The sequence below is a fragment of the Musca autumnalis genome, unplaced genomic scaffold, assembly GCF_047663935.1.
Source record: "Musca autumnalis isolate F117 unplaced genomic scaffold, ASM4766393v1 scaffold_1, whole genome shotgun sequence".
NCBI lineage: Eukaryota > Metazoa > Arthropoda > Insecta > Diptera > Muscidae > Musca > Musca autumnalis.
In genome coordinates this window covers 170,637,805-170,654,156 of record NW_027411644.1, presented here as the reverse complement: position 1 = coordinate 170,654,156, position 16,352 = coordinate 170,637,805, and the positions used below count along the sequence as shown (strand labels likewise).

At 37.3% G+C, this 16,352-nt stretch overlaps 1 protein-coding gene across 10 annotated transcripts in view; it reads left to right on the top strand.

Annotated features, from left to right (window-relative positions):
* Positions 1–16,352, top strand: part of Eip93F (Ecdysone-induced protein 93F) — a 561,454-nt gene that overhangs the window by 298,758 nt on the left and 246,344 nt on the right. Inside the window, exon 1 of one of the 10 annotated variants that reach the window (XM_073958918.1) lies at positions 14,968–15,190. The exons of 2 other annotated variants lie outside the window; for them this stretch is intronic. The gene's annotated coding sequence lies outside the window, so the exon portion shown is untranslated. Of the gene's footprint in view, positions 1–14,967; positions 16,291–16,352 lie in introns of those variants that run through there. 7 more of the 10 variants (XM_073958924.1, XM_073958917.1, XM_073958923.1 and 4 more) reach the window with 7 other exon arrangements.

Below are 16,352 nucleotides of genomic sequence, written 5' to 3'. Positions count from 1 at the left end.
TAGCTACAAATTTTAACCGAACTAGTTGTAATATGACATTTGAGGTTCTCAGTGGTCTCGAAAGTTCTTTACTAAAAATTGTCAACATAGATCCATGGTTTGGTATAACCCCTATATAAAGCTACATTTCGATTCGCATTTCCTCCAAAAATTGTCAAGATAGGTCCACACTTTGATATAGCCTCCCCATATAAAGATACCACCTGGTTATACGGGCAAAATGTGCCTCATCGAAATAATGGTTTTAGACCCCAAGTATCTTCGGACGAAATCCGTTTCAGACAGTTTGGAGTTGATTTAACCATGTCCGACTGTCTGGCTGGCTGGAGCGCACGATTACTCTCGATGGGATCAACCGATTCTGTCCGAAATTTGGCTTTCGTAATATTTTGTCCATACTTAGTTTAAGTTCGAAGATGACTTATATCGGTCTACTCCTTTCGGAAACTCCCCCACAAACGTACGAAAATATTCTGAAAATTTGTGCCCACTAAACATTTGAAGGCAGTACTCGATTTCGTCCATACTTTGCACATCGTGAAATTTCTACCAGACTTAGATGAGGTTGCAATATGGAGAGGAAATGCAATGTGGAGAGGAAATGCAATGTGGAGAGGAAATGAAACGACTTATTCCAATTTTGTTAAGAATATTTTATGGTGGAGGGTATAAGAAGTTCGGCCCGATACAACATAACGATTTTTTACTTGTATCGTTTTTTGGTTGTTTGTCTTAGGGGTCTTAGAACCTCACCTCCGCGATCCAGGGATGCTAGGCGCGATAATCTCCATCGTAAATGTCCTTTATCGCTTGTTGTGCTGATCTAATAGAGAATATGAATATTTAGTGTATATTATACACAATTATGACAAGTTATTAATATTAATCTGATGTTTTGCAAACAGTAACAAATATTCTATAAATATGGGAATAACAGGACTCGTTAATTTTTGTTATTTAGTATAATACCATAATAACATAACATAACATAACATAACCCATTTTAATTCTTCATAGACATTCCATAAAATTTCCATCAATAGGTAGAAATTGGCAACACCAAAATGTTTTGTTGATTTGTCTTAACGCTTGTTGGTGAGGGCGGGTACATAATGAATGACCAGGGGAATTACACAGAAGATAACGCACACACACTCTCTCCATTTGGCTGGAAAAAATACGAAATGCAAAAACCTACCAGAAAAACGGAAAAGAAGAAGAACACCTTAGTGGCCATACCATAATAACTAGCAGCAACGCTCCCGAATTAACAACAAAAAATGTTTAAAACATGAAAATATTGCACGTGTGTAGAATTAAAAATTAACTCGAATTGATTCCTAGTCAAGATGTATTGAACAACAAAAAAGTTGGTTTTGGGGAGGGTTTCGATTCGATTCTCTTTTCCGTCGTAGTATTTATGTGCCGTTCTTCCTCCCTGGAACTGTCAACGATATAAATTGTTGCGAATGTCTATGAGAGTTCTTATCGCACTAAAAATATGGGGGAAGGGAATGGGAAATTTCTTGAGTTTTTTTTTTCATTTTTGCAATATTTCAGAGCTTTCATCGAGAAGCTCTTTGTCATTGCATTCATATTCTCAGTAGCATTTCGATGATAACTGTGATATTCAATGTATTAGTGAGAGGGTATTATTTTTTTTTTAAGAAAGAAAGAAAATTTCGCACGCATACATACATAGTTACGAACAATATTTATGAAATTTGTATTTTTTTCATTGCAAATTGTTTTTTCTGGCGTGTGTCAGACATAAATGAGTAAAGTTTGGACAATGCCACTGTGTGCATTGGCGGTATCTGCTGTTGTAACCTGCATCAATACAAATGATATTACCACTAATTTGTCTGGGTTGTTCTGACTGAGCACGAGAGATAATAATATGTCAACATGTAAGAGTAAATGAACTCTTTATGATTAAGTGTAATTTTGACGGAAGATTTTTTAGAAAAAATGTAAAATCAAATCACAGATTTTCCAACTTAAAAGCAGAATTTCAAACTTATTCAACTTAAAACCAGTAAGGAAAGGATCAAAGTCGAGCTGACTCTATATACGATACGCTACACCTCCACTATTTCAAAATAATTTGGCAATTTTTTCTAGATCGAAATCTGTCATATTTTCCAGATTTAATCAAAATGTCTATCCAATTTTGTGTTTGATGCGTCAAATACAGGAAAGCGTCCGAAGATATATATGGGTGTTATATCCAAATCAGAACCGATTCTCAGCAATAGCAATATTGTTCGTCCTTTGGACCAGGGTTTCGAGTCGTGTCGGAGTCGTGAAAAAAACTAGACTTCGGGCAAAATAATTTTTTATACATTTATAGGAATATGAACATTAAATTCAAGCTAAATTTTTTTTCAAAATTCTTTATTTACGAATATTTTAAAAGAAGGCAATGAGAAAACCTGTAAGGAACGGGTATTTAATACTAAGTTAGAGGGCGAGTCACAGAATATTTACTATCTTTAAAACTCTAGTTCTGCCATCTCTACTTTGATTACAAAATTTACATCGAGAAAATTGTTGGTCCAATTTATTGCTAAAATTTCGCATTAAAAGTAAAGTTCTATCTAATCGAGTCACAGTCTGTGGGCGGGAAATTACAAAAGGGGGTGATTGTATACGGTTAGTACATAACACCTTATATACATATGTAAGTACAGTATCCAATATAATATGGAGGATATATAATATTTGTCATTCCGTTTGTAACACATCGAAATATTCATCGGGTACCCTATAAAGTATATATATTTTCTTGATCACGGTAAAATTCTTAGTAGGTATAACTATGTCCGTCTGTTGAAATCAAGATACAGCTCGCAATTTTTAAGATAGAGCTTTGTAATTTGGTATAGATGTTTGTATGACTCCTAGGGCTATATCGGTCCACATTTTGATATAGCCCCATAGAACGGTATCTCCCGATTTTCGGTATTTTGAAGGGTTTAGCTTCATTATCACACCGAAATGGCTGAAATTTGGTACCTAGTCTTCGTTGGGGGTGTAAAACTTTCCCCCAGAATTTTGTCGGTATAGGTCCACGCCTTCATATTGCCTTTATAGAACGGTGCATACCGATTTTCGGTATTTGGAAGGCCACATTATCTTACCGCATTATCTTACCGAAATGTCGAAAATTTGTTATTTAATCTTCTTTGAGTCTAGAAACGTTCCGCCAGTAATTTGTCGGTATAGATCGAAGTTTTGATATAGCCCCCACAGAACGGTACCTCCCGATTTCGGTATTTTGAAATTGCGGAAATTTGATATTTAGTCTTCTCATAAACGAAAAAACTAATTGTTCCATTTTACTTCATCACAAATCGTGGTGGAGGGTATAACGCCGTTCTTACTAGAGGTGGCAAACTATCGATAGTCCGACTATCGTTTTGATTGCTGTCGTAAAACAAAGGTTACGGCGGCCACTAAAACAGGTTATTTGGGTTATCAATCTCGAATTATTTAAAACATAGTTGCATCCGAGTCCGTTATAAACAAGTGTTTACGACAGTGATCAAAACGATAGTACGACTATCGATAATTTGCCAGCTTTAGTTCTTACTTGTTTTATTTTATGACAAATCCCCGTATAACAGTACTGCCCCTACGCGACATTGTCTGGGCATATAAAAATTCCAAATGGAGGTGATTCTATTAAGTCAGAAGAGAAAATCGACGACAATGTACTCCTCCAACGTCATCGATTGCATCTTGGTATCCAAAATCCTATAAAACGTCGATAATTAGCGCGGAGTGCATACACTTTTTGGCTGCATCCGATTTCAGTATCCGCCACGTAATTCTACATCGATATATCGATCAATCAAGAACCGTAAATGTAGCATCACACACCATTTTTTGGGATAAAATGAATGTAACACCCTTATCAGTGAAGTCTTTAAATCTCTGTTTCCGCAAAAACGAAGTGCTGTACTAGTGTCTTCATTGCAGTGGAAACGACCCGCAGAAAACGCAATAAAATACGCGATATTTTCAAAAAAAAATTTTCCTACTTTGGAACGGAACGTAAAAATCTAAAATTTGTAATCAAGTACGAGGAAGTCGAATGACAATTGTACAAATTAGGCCCGAAAAATATAATTTTTAGAAAAATGTTCGCACAAAATTTTGGTATTTGGATACAGATTTCTGTGAAGCTGTGTATACTACATTCAGGACGCATATATCAAATAACTCAAAATAGCGATCAAATTTTGAAAAGTTATACATTGATGAGATGATCCTTATTTAGTTGGCTTCTACTTTTACTTTGACATGAAAGCAAAATAGACTCGTTGGCTTCAATCCATTTTATAACATAAATATAGCCACAGCATCCACGCAATTTAACTTTTAAGGCCAATATTTTTGCAAGTCGAAAAACATTTAATTTTATCCAAAAGCATTTTATTTGTATAATATACAACAACAATTCGCGAGTTGTAAAAAGATAAAACTTGGCTTCAACTATTTTAAATTTTCAAAAATATTGCCTATACAAACTTTGATACCGGCAAAATGTGCCTCATCGAAATAACCCAGCAAAAATTGGGATCCGTTAGTCATTATGTAACCCATTACTAGACTGCGGAATCCTATGCAAATGCATATATGGTTAGGATGGTCGTAGAGAAAATCTGATTAGACAGAAACTCGTTTTATTACAAAATAAAACGAATTAGGCCCAGAAATTTTTGCATATTTTGCATATTCTGCATATCGTGCATATTTTGACATATTTGTACATATCTACATAAAAAGAGCATATGCAAAACCATATGCAAAAATATATTCAAGGATTTGTGGTCTAAATATCCTACCAAAATGGCTGAAATTTGGTATTAAGTCTTCGTTAGGGGTATGCAACTTTACAACTGAAATCTGTCCGCATAGGTCCACGTCTTCATATAGGCCCCATAGAACGGTACCTACCGATATTCGGTTTTTTGAAAGTTGTAGCTTCAATATCCCACCGAAATGACTGAAAATTGGTATTTAGTCTTCGTTGGGGGTATAAAACACTCCACCTGAAATTTGTCGGCATAGGTCCACGCCTTCATATAGCCCCCATAGAATGTGACCTCCCCATTTTCGGTATTTTGAAGGTTGTGGCCTCAATATCCCACCGAAATGACTAAAATTTGGTATTTGGGTTTCGTTGGGGGTATAAAACTTCCCACCAGAAATTTCTCGGTATATGTCCACGTCTTCATATAGCCCCCATAGAACGGTACCTACCGATATTCGGTATTTTGAAAATTGTAGCCTTAATGTCCCACCGAAATGACTGAAAATTGGTATTTAGTCTTCGTTGTGGGTATAAAACTTTCCACTTGAAATTTGTCGGTATAGGTCCACGCCTTCATATAGCCCCCATAGAACGGTACCTCCCGATTTTCGGAATTTTGAAGGATGTGGCCTTAATATTACACCGAAATGGCTGAAATTTAGTACTTAGTCTTCATTTGCAGTATTAAACTTTCTTCTAGAATTTTTTCGGTATTGGTTCACGTCTTCATATAGCCCCCATAGAACGGTACTTCCCGATTTCTGGTATTTTGAAGGAGGTACCCTCAACATCCCTCCAAAAAGGCTGAAATACGGTATTAAGTCTTCGTTGGGGGTATAAAACATTCCACCTAAAATTTGTCGGCTTAGGTTCAGGCCTTCATATAGCCCCCATAGAACGATACCTCCCGATTTTCGGAATTTTGAAGGTTGTGGCCTTAATATTACACCGAAATGGCTAAAATTTAGTACTTAGTCTTCATTTGCAGTATTAAACTTTCTCCCAGAATTTTTTCGGTATAGGTCCACGTCTTCATATAGCCCGCATAGAACGGTACCTCCCGATTTCTGGTATTTTGAAGGATGTGCCCTCAATATCCACCCGAAATGGCTGAAATTCGGTTTTAAGTCTTCGCTGGGGGTATAAAACTTTCCAACTGAAATTTATCGGTATTGGTCCACGTCTTCATATAGCCCCCATAGAACGGTACCTCCCGATATCTGGTATTTTGAAGGATGTGCCCTCAATATCCCTCCAAAAAGGCTGAAGTTCGGTATTAAGTCTTCGTTGGGGGTATAAAACTTTCCACCTAAAATTTGTCGGCTTAGGTTCAGGCCTTCATATAGCCCCCATAGAACAATACCTCCCGATTTTCGGTATTTTGAAGGTTGTGGCTGTGGTTATACATTTCACTATTTTATTGACTTGTCTGAAGAGAATTTTAAACAGAAAAATTGTACACATAGACATTTTTGTACCTATTATTGAAATATTTGTTGCATAAGAAAATATGTAAAATGCATAAATTTTGCATATGCAAAAATTTATGCATTTTGCATAATTTTGCATATGTCATATGTTTCGATTGCAATGTAATCAGAAGCCAAAAATATGCCCAGTCCCAAAATTTGACATGAATCGGACCAAAAATAGGGGTTGCATAAAATTCCGCTGTCTACCCATTACAAAGTAATGTATACAAAAATAACTACTTATATTACGCATTACTCAGTAATGAGTACGGAGGCACAGAGCTTGTGTATTCAAAACCGGGAGAGGGCAAAGTAAAAAAAATAAAATATGAAGTGTGTTGAAATTGAAAACAAATTCCACCTCAACTGTTCTAAAAATAGAAAATATAATTTTTTTAATTTATAGCTTATTTTTCAACTTCCAGTGGTCATAAAATAACTAGTATTCTAGTGGTTATATTGGTTATAGAATAACTAGTTATTCAGTGTGACATGCCCTTTTTAAAATAATGGGTTAGTAGGGGGTTTTGCAAGTAGTTACGACTACCAAAAAATACTATAAAAACCCATTATTTTGGGAGGACTTTTTTTGCTGGGAATAGTTTTAGTTCCCAAGTATGTTTGAACGAAATCCTTTTCAGACAATTTGGAGTAGATTTAGCAATGTCCGTCCATCTAGCTGTCTGGCTGGCTGGAGCGCACGTTAACTCTCGAACGGATTAATCGATTAGGTCAATAATATTTTGTTCGAAGATGAGCCATATCAGTCCACTCCTTCAGGCACCTCCCCCACAAAAGTTTAAAAATGTTCGGAAAAATTGTGCGCAGACGAAGTTTCTTTCAGTTATAGACGAGGTTTCAATATGGACTCTATCGGTCCACTATTTCTGGTATCTCCAAATTTGGGAAATGTTCAGTTTAGGACCTACTCTCTAATCGCTTTGATTTTTGTTGTAGCAACTTTTATTCGCTACCCCCATTACGAAGGTACAAGTTTTATCAGGGGCAAGTCCATACATCCTGAGTAAAAACGCCTATGGCGCCATTTTGTCACCGTTGAAAATTTGACGTTACCTGGACGGGAAATCGAACCTACGACTTTAAGCGTGCAAGGCGGGTGTGCATACCATTGCGGCACTGTGGCACCGAAAAATATCGTTAATTACCGAAATTATAAGAATTTTAATTTAATCGATTTTTGTCGGTAACTCAACAAATGAGTTAGAGAATCGCTTTTCAAAGGTTACGAAGTAGGGTGGTATGTTAGCAGAGACGATGCACGGTGGTCGAAAGCACTGATCTAGCGGCGCGAAATTAATAACTTGCAAACGAATTGATAGCCCCCATATAACGGTACCTTCCGATTTTCGGTATTTTGAGGATTTAAGCCACAGTTTCGTAGCAAATTAGCTGTAATTTGGTACTTAGGGTTTCTAGTGGTCTCAAAATATTTCCACCAAAAATTATGGACATAGGTGCACGTTTTGATATAGCCCCCCGTGTAACCGTACCTCCTACTTTAAGGTATTTTGGATATCATGACCACATTTTTAAACCAACTTGGCTGTAATTTTGCATTCCGTGTTCTCACTGCGTATAAAATCTTCTTACAAAACATTTTCAATACGGATTTATGTTTCGATGTAGCCCCTTTTATGGTACCCCCGATTCGTTGAATTTTTACTTGTTATCCCATATTTAATAACATATTTAGCTATAAGATGGTATTATAGTGTCTCCGGGGGTAGAACTCCTCCTTGCAAACATTTCTCAAGAAAGGTCCACAAAATCCCTTATTTTAAAAGTGCAGTCATCAAAAGATTTGCAAATATTTGCAGCCCTAATGTGGTTAATCCGTATCCAGAGAGTCCAATTTCATTTCCCAAAAAATAATCGAACCTAAGTTCAGCCAAGTTTACAAGATGCAATCTATGGAACAAGCGCGTACAACCCATAAAAACACTAAAAAAATAAATTTTTTGAAAATTTATTGCTATATAACTAAGTACCTCCAGACCCCAAACTAATTTTTATAATTCAAAACACACCCTCTGTTATTAATTAAAAATTAATCTTGTCCAGTTTCATTACGGATTTATTTAACATTTAAACAAATATGAAGTTAATTTTTTTGCTACAATTTTTTAAAATCGGATGCAACAAAAACTCTTTTATTTGATAGTGAATAACTGAGTAAATATTTACAACAACAAAAACGAAAAAACAAAATCTTTGTCTGCAAAGTGTCTGTAATCGACACAATGGAAATTATTTCGCAATTTTATAGTTCGATTTTTTTACTTTCGCGCCGCTAGATCAGTGGTTTCGACCAGTGTGCGATGGTCGGAAGATGGGCTGAGCCAAGGGAAATGAAAAATGGTTTGCCATTTATCAGATCGGGTGACACAATGGTGATGATTGGCGAGCTGTAATAATCTCCTCTTATCCTCTTATCCGCGCATTTTTTCGCCGTGCAAATAGCTGTACCCCTCTGGTCGTTGCCAGGAGTGGAATGCTAGACGGTTATTGCGTTCCAGACGGCTTATTGCCATCTAAAAGCGAATTAATGTCGGGCATATAACGCAGGGCACACACAAACTTTTCTGCTTACCTCATACATTTCATGTATGGTTCGCTAGAGTCAAGCTCTAGAAAGATAGGTCTGTACTGGGTAGACTGGTGTATAAGGAGGACAAGTCCTCCTCATCCGCTTCTTATACGATCCTTCCCCAAAACATTGTAATCACCGCAACACTGCAAGTTAGAGGTGACGCTGAGTTTATTTCCATGATGTTCTTTCGACTCATAAAATCTACAATTTCCTCGACTTTGTTACGGAGACCGTTGCAATTGAATTGCATGAACGACGCATTTTCAGTGCGCTGAACAACAACAAGTAGCGTTAGATGTTGCGGTTGTTATTGTTGTGGAGACTGTGGTGGTGTCTCGTATTCCGATGACGACGACGATGAATCTGACGACGAAGTTGGGAACACACTTGGAGATGATCTGGCGTAGCAAGCATCAACATAACTCCCATCGCGGTAGTCCTGAAAGCGGCTAAGACCAGAGCAGCCTCGGAAGTGCCCCCATTCCATTCATCCATTACATCTTACCGATGTCGGCATGTGATGAATGTGGATCTGCCTCATGGTCCGAGGTTCTTCTCTATCTCACCAAGGACCGAACCAGCAATCATTCCAGGATATATTTTCGCTTTCATTGTGAAAAAATACACGAACACAAAAATATAATTGTTGATGTGGCAGTCCATTGATGATTCCTCAGTCAATTCCTCAGTCAATTCGGCGGCAGTGAAATTTATAGCTTTTGGTTGTTGTTGTTATTTCTGCATTTATTGTCCTAAACAGGCCAAGACACTCATATGTATAAAAAACCCAACCTTTATTAAAAAAAATGTCTTGTTGTAATTTTTAATTGAAAATATTTTTTTAACTCATAGTTTGCATTCATTTTGTTGTATAACTGTACATATTACTTTAAAGCTTTTATGATTGTTATGCCTTCAATTATTGCACGACGCAATGTACTTAGTTTCCAAAGTAAATCCTGGATCACAAACGAATACACTGTACAACCCAAAAAATAATTACAGGTTAAATCGGGCAGATTTTGAAAGATTACGTCGGGAAGTAACCTAAATATGGGGGTCCAATATTTAGCTTTACGAACTGTTTTTGAAATATTCTGAGTACGATTCCTCGTAATCCTTGCGCTTTAGGTCTTTGGCAATATTATGTTTACAGATATCTTTTCCTTAGAAACATACATTAAAATGAAGTGCGGGACACTTTTTTCTTTGACGTTCACCTCAAAAAATGACGTTTATGTGAGATTTTGGTTCAAATCTGAAAAATTTGAAATTAGCAAAAAAGGAAACCAACATAAAATTCCTTGTTGTTTTATCCCAGATATTACTGTAATTTTTTAAAAATCCGTTATGTATACATATATAATTTATTCTGAGATTTATAGTGAAAATTTACGTGAATTATTTCATTCTTTGACATCATATACTTACTTACTTACTTAGCTGGCCCATTACAGAACATTTCTTCCATTAGCCGAACTAAGAAAAGATCTCCAATTCTCTCTGTATGTTGCTTCGCTTTCTGTAATGCCGCGCTTTTTCATTTCTTCATCCACTTGTTTGCTCCATCTACGTTTAGGCCTGCCTGTGTGCACCGCCATGTGGGACGTATTTAAACGCCTTTTTTGCGGGTTCAGCATCGCATCATCGCTCATTCTTATGATATGGCCTAACCAACGCAATCGTTGCATCTCGATACGTTTATCTATACGGATTTCGTTGTATAGCAGATACAGCTCGTGGTTCATACGACGTCGATATTCACCGTCAACGCAGATTGGTCCATAGATTTTTCGATGAATATTTCTCTCAAACATACCAAGCACTGCCTTGTCTCATTGCGCAAGTACCCAGGCTTCTGAACCATATATCAGCACGGGTATTATCAGTGTTTTGTAACGCGCTGTTTTTGTTTGACGAGATGTATCTTTATTCCTATACTGCTTACTCAGCCCGAAGTAGCATCTGTTGGCCAACACTATTCTTCTTCGTATTTCACAGCTTATGCTGTTGGTTGTGTTTACGACGGTGCAAAGTTAGACGAAGTCCCTTACTACCTCAAAATTATAGGAGCCAACGTCAAGAGTTGGTCCGATCTCTATTAACGCATTGCGCGTCGACAACATCAGCTTGTTCTTCTCCCCGTTTACCGCCAGACCCACTTTAGCAGCTTCCCTTTCGACTTTTGCAAAGGTATCAGTTACTTCCTTTACCGAACCTGACCTTCGCATCTCGTGTAACCTTTTCCAGTACTAAACCCTTCGGAAAGGTTCTTTCCTATTTTAACTGAATATCAGTTACTGTCATTCTACAATGAGCTTTGCAGGGATACCAAATTCAGACATGGCTTAGAATAACTTTGAACGTAGGGCGCTGCCGAAGGCTGCTTTATAATCGACGAAAAGGTGGTAGGTGTCGATCTGCAACTCTTGGGTCTTCTCCAGGATATGCCGCAAGGTAACTATCTGGTCAATGGTGCATTTGACAGGTCTAAAGCCGCATTGGTATGGCCTAATTATTTCGTTGACCATAGGCTTTAGTCGTTCGCACAATAAACCTGACACTATCTTGTAGGCAATAGGGAGTAGACTTATGCCCCTATAGTTAGAGCATACAGTCTTATCTCCTTTCTTGTGGACAGGGCACAGGATGCTCACGTTCCAATCGTCGGGTACTCGTTCTTCCTGCCAGATGGTGCTAACTAGCTGTTGAATACACCTTATTATTCTTCAGCCGGTTTATTGCTGTCTTTACCTCATCTTGGCTGGACGGTATACCTTCAATACCACCTTCTGGGACTGGATCTGTGGTATATTCGCCGTCTTCACTACTATCGGATACCAACAGTTTGGAAAAATGTTCCTTCCATATCCTGAGCACACTATCTGTATTAGTCACCAAATTACCTTACCGTTTTCCCCCGGAAAAGACGTTTCTCTTCTCTCCTTTTCTCCCGATACCTCTGCGTGCTACGCATTGCTACTGATTGTAGAGTAGCCCTATATGCCGCATTTTTCTCTTCGGTAGCAGCACGACACTCCTGGTCATGCCTTCGATTCCTTGATGGAGGTCTCTGATATCAAAGTATGGATTTTGCGGCTATTGTGTGGAGTGGGCAATATTTTGTCATTGTGCTGATATGTTATCGGGACCAGGAGTGCTTTCATTAAGCAATTGGGCTAGTTGAGTAGAATATGCTGTGGCTATCTGTCGTATTTGCAGCCTATCGATGTCCAACTTTCGCATTGTATCTGTTCGTGCCTTATTTGCAACGTTTAGACGGGTACGTACCTTTGCTGCAAAAAGGTAGTGGTCCGAATCTATGTTTGCTCCTCGGAACGATCGTACATCCAACAAGCTAGATGAATGTCTTCGATCTACTCGTATCACAACATGATCAATTTGATTACTTGTTCTTTGATCTGGAGACAACAAGATGCCCTTATGAATATCGAGATGCTTAAATCTGGTACTGTTAACTACCATGTTTTTTGCAGCTGTCTCATTCCATTGTCAGATGTTTCACTGTGGAGACTGAATTTCCCGAGTGTTGGGCCAAAGATTCTCTCCTTTCCAATCGTGGCAATAAAATCGCCTACAATAATTTTAATGTCATGGGCAGGGCAACGGTCATAAGTTTCTTCTAAGCGCTAGTAAAATATATCTTTGGTCTGCTTGTCCTTGTCTTCAGTGGGAGCATGATGCTGACGAAATTTTACGAGTCTTTCATTCACTGGGATGATTGAAAATTGATGAATCGATTACTCGAAAACCGACTTGCGTTTCCGTAATCCACAACTAAACTCATGTTTTGTGTCATGGCGGCTATAATACAGTGCGTCACCTTTAGGTGTTGTTGTGACGCCTTTCCCAATCCATCGTTTTTCCTGTATGGCAGTAATGTCGGCCTTGTACTTTTCAAGTACATCTGCATCTCTATAAAGAGTGCGAAGATCCCAGGTGCGGATTCGCAGATCATGGTCCTTAAAACGTTTGCGGGGTTTGTCAAATTTAGAGGGGTTTGTTTTTATTTTCTTTCATTTGTCGTCATATGTCTAGCATCTGCAAAATAATTGCATGCAAAACATTTAACAACAAATTTCGGGTTTTTTTTTATTAAAATTGATTCAGATATTCAACTAGTAATAAATATTATATATTCAGATTTCATGTCTTAGGAAACTTATATTTAAATTTGATGAAGAATATTTTCGTCTTTGGCACTTTCTTTCTTTCCAATTCGGAAAAATTTTAAACCTAAAATGAGTTTTTATTCTTTTTTTTTTTTTACATTTTCTACCCTTAGTTTAGATTTTTCAGTTTGGTGTATTCTGAGATCTGCAGAAAAATCTTATGGCGCACATTTTTGTGTGACCCACCCTTAAAGAAGATTTAAAAACTTTATTAAAAAGGTGACCAAAAAGACCCTTTTGGCGAGACGTTAGAGGCTTAATATATTCTACAGAACATTCTCAGTAATATTGTCAAAGACACTATATACCTAAAATGCAAGGATTACGATGAATCTTACTAAGAATATTTCCAAAATATTTCAAAAGGCGAAATATTGGACCCCTCTATTTAGGTTATCTCAAAATACAGATACACGTGTCTTCTATTTTTCGGCCCTCTTTCATAATTTACACGGGGTTTCTTGTAATTTTAAAAAAAGTTTAATTTTGTTCTACAGTGTTATTTAAATTCAATTTACTTTCATATACGTACTAATTTCTAAACAAAAATACCCACCCTCATTTCTTTTGTGAAGATTTCTGAAACCTACATCAGTCTCTTACAAACTACTTCATGTTTTCTCTTACGACTTCAAAGAAACAACCTGTGGCCATGAATGTGATTTTTTTATTTTTGCCAATATGTTATGGCTTGTTTCTTTCGGAAATAACTCAGAACCCACTCACATTGAGTTTGTTTACAACTCTCAAAATTGTGGAATGTGCAACAAACCAAGTTGCAAGGCAACATGCAACATGGTTTGAATGTAACATTGGTTGTTAGCATATGGTTGATGGTGTTGAATATAAAATGAGAATTTAGAATCAAAATAAACATTTACACGCGGTTGCCATAAACGAGAGAATACCCACCTACCGGCTTCATAGTCTATTAATGAAATTGTGTTGTGTGTGACATTTAGTTGTCGATGTGCCGTTGTGTGTTGCATGGCGGCACATGTGGCGGGGTGGCTCAAGTAACTTGAAGGGGTGCTTATCTCTTGGGAGAAAATAGTTACTGCTGCTTGAACTCCACTCACTCACTCATTGGCTGGCTCACTTGTTGTAATTTGAGTTGTTTTTTCTTTCATTTATTTACTATTTTACTTAAGAATGTGTTGGTATTCTCTTTAGTCTTAACAATCTAGAATTATTGGGTTGATGAGGTAGGTGGTGGTGGTGTTGGTGATTGTTGTCCTCTAAATTTCCTCACACACACTAAAACAAATGCCATCATCACCTACTGAGCGAGCTTTACAACTAGGAAATGTTATTGTTGATAATGTTGCTCGGTTTGTTTTTGTGGCCTGTATATCGCTCTCTCCGTGTTTCCATTGCATTGCTGAGAATGTTGCATGCCTGCCTGCCTGTTGATGATGGGGTGATGATGGTTTCATGCTGTTGTTGTATTCAATGGCGCGCACTGCTATCTGTGTACGTGTGTGTGTGTTTTTTAGCGAAACTGAGACAAAAGAATTGCATAAAAAACATGGTAAACAGAGCTGCGACGTTGCTGCACTTGCAGCGCAGTTACTGCACGGTTGCAACAAAAAACCAATGCAGTTTTTTAACGATAATGTGTGACGTTGACGTCGTGGTGGCTTACAAATGGGTGCAAATTTTCTATAGAGTTGTGTGTGTGTGTGTGTGTTTGCGAGTCAGTGGTGATTTTAAAAACAGAACAGAATAGAACTTCATGTTAAAGGTTGGCCGTGGCTTTTGCCGCGTTGCCTGCCATCGCCACTGCTGCGTACCATGTATGTGAAGCTGATACGTCACCGTGTCCATAGTTGTTGTTGTTGCTGCTTACTGCTGGCGGTGGTTCTTGTTATATGGAGTGAGTAAGCCTTTGAGTGTCAGTCCGTATGTGTGTGTGTGTGTCAATATGTTTTGGCCCTCTTGTATTGGTTTGTGGGTTCTGTGTGTGATATAATTTTGCAAATGACTTCGGCGTCGTTAGTCGCATAAACACAACGCATCCGACATGCAACGGAACGCATTTTCGGACGCGGCCCGAGTCGATCCGAGTAGCGTCCGATCGCGTCTACCAATAGTAATTATTAATTATAATAGTTTAATTAATTTCTTTCTCTTTGGTTGTTATTAACAGTATTTTTTATTGGACACAAATCTTCCATCTGTAGACCAAACATTTTTGACTTAATATACCGACAATGTTCTCAGAGAAATTTCATTTTGTTTTTGAAACCAAATATCAAATTAATAAGCACAGCTTGACAATTAGTCTACTAGACCAGAAAAAAGTTTCAAATTTCAAAATTTTCTCACCGAGAGCCGACTCTCTAGAAATGTCCAAAAAATGCATGTGTGAGTGCGCAAAAAAAAATATGGAAAAAAGTAGCAACAACAAAAGTGCATTTTTATCAGAACAACAACTACACCACTAATGTTAATAATAATATTAATAACCAATAATGTAAACGTAATTGCAAGTGTATCTGTGTGCGTATTGAATGTTGTTTTTTGCATTTCGGTCTTCATAGTTTTTCCTTTTTTTACATCTCCCGGTTGGGTTTTTTTCGATTTCGTCCGCTGATGGTGTTGTGTCGTCGTCGCCGTCGTCGTTGCTGGATTTCTGTCGTGTGAATGTTTGTGAAATTTTCACTTACATGCTTTACTTTTCTTCGTTGTTGTCGTTGTCGTCGGTTCTGTTGTGGTGTGCTGTTCTGTTCTGTTCTGGTCTGTGTTCTGTCCATGTTCTGAAGTCTGTTCTGTGTTCTGTTTCTCCTCTGTGCATTTCTGCCTTCTTCAACTTTTTTGCTATTTGTCAAATTTAACGCGTTTTAACGTTATTGCCATGATTCTTTTTTACATCGTTTTCATTTTAGTTCGCAATCGTTGCATTACGCGCTCACTTGCTCGCCGCTAAAATACGCTCCAACAACATTACGCGCGTTCTTGTAATAAGACTTGTAACTGCATGCGTTCTTTATTACATCGTTCAGTTCTTTTGTTCAATATAATTATTGTCAAATGTTATTGTTTTTAAAAAAATAATTTTCTAAATAATAATAATTTTTCTTATTATTACTGTGTTTAATAAGTTTTTTGTGTTTCTGGATTTTTTTGTTTTCATATCATTCAATGTAATGCAATTTTATTTATTAAAATATTTACAAAAAAAATAATTGTGTAAATAAAAATATTTAAAAAAATGTACATAAAATATCACCAAAAAATAGTTTTTCTTCACA